The 1,349-nt window shown below is 44.8% G+C and overlaps 1 protein-coding gene across 1 annotated transcript in view; it reads left to right on the top strand.

The window, feature by feature from the left end:
- LOC101862963 (neural cell adhesion molecule L1) overlaps positions 1-1,349 on the top strand; it is a gene marked incomplete in the record, with an annotated part of 40,400 nt that overhangs the window by 23,955 nt on the left and 15,096 nt on the right.

Here is a 1,349-nt window from a genome sequence, read left to right as displayed (position 1 = left end):
ATTATTATTATTATTATTATCATTTTAATTATCACTATTAGTTCTATTGAGACACTGAGTACCTGAGTTGGATTCCCAGGTGGAGAGGTCTATCTAACGTGCCTCATACTCACAGCCTATTTGGCGGGTTCATGCAGGGTTCAAGCAGCCCGCCTCCTACACGATAAAAAAGTGTCGCTGAGAGTGTAAAACATTCACAGTCAAACAATCAGTTGTCGTGACACTGCCTGTAGACGTACTTGGGTGACACAAGGTTGTTAAGAGTATCTAAGAAAAGCAAAGCCAGAATATCTGATCATTCTTTGATGGGTTTTTTCTCTAAATAAAAGATTGCGTGAAATATATGCTATGTATTACAAATCCCCACACCCCACCACGTCTTCCCTTTCTCTCCCCCACCCCCCACCCCCAAACAAACACACAACAACAAACAAAAACCCCAACCAAAACAACCAACCAACAAACACCCTAAAAATAAAAACAAGCAAACAAACAAACAAACACACAAACAAACAAGCAAACAAGCCAACAAACAAAATAAACAACCCCCCCAAAAAAAAACAATCGAAAAACCCCCAAAACAAAACAACAACAAAAAGAAAAACCACATACAAAAACAAAACAACATCAAAACCATTGTTTTTTCTTTTTTTAAATCCAGGCACCTTGCATTTCACGTACCTGAAGCAGACAGACAGTAAGGAACTCCCCAGGGCCTACTTCTGCTTCCAGGAGGTTCTTCCTCTGATGAAACAGGCCAGCAACACCAGCCTGACTGTCCGGCCGGCCACAGGTCAGTCTACTGGACATTGTTGTTGTTGTTGTTGTTGTTGTTGTTGTTGTTGTTGGTGTGTGTCTGTGTGTGTGATAGCCTATCCGTTCGAAATGTTTGGAGCCCCGAAGAGCGTGCTCTTCGCCTGGGTCACCGCCTCTCTTGGGTTGTAGGGGGAGGCAGTCCAACCTCCCTGAATCCTCCCCAAAGAGATGCCACCGCCGGACCTCGATGGCAGGGCATCTCTGCAGCCAGTGATCCACCAATCTTGGGGCTCCTCACTGCCCTATGGACAAATTGGGTCCGATGACTTGTCTATTTTATTTTTGTAGGCCCGCAGCCCAGAGAAGTGACTGGTCCTGATTTTTGCCCGTAGTGACTGGTCACTGGGGGGCTTAAGTTGAGCCTCTCGTTGTTGTTGTTGTTGTTGTTGTTGTTGTTTTTGTTGTTGTTCTTGTTATCGATCAAGCAACAGCTGGGCTCTCGCCCTTCTGGCCAATGCCATGTAGCGATAAGGGCAGGTTTGCTGCAGATGCTGTAATGTTCTATATAGTGTGTTGTCAATGTTTGGTCTCTG

This window comes from Aplysia californica, unplaced genomic scaffold, assembly GCF_000002075.1.
Source record: "Aplysia californica isolate F4 #8 unplaced genomic scaffold, AplCal3.0 scaffold00400, whole genome shotgun sequence".
NCBI lineage: Eukaryota > Metazoa > Mollusca > Gastropoda > Aplysiida > Aplysiidae > Aplysia > Aplysia californica.
This window is presented reverse-complemented; position numbering and strand designations above follow the sequence as displayed.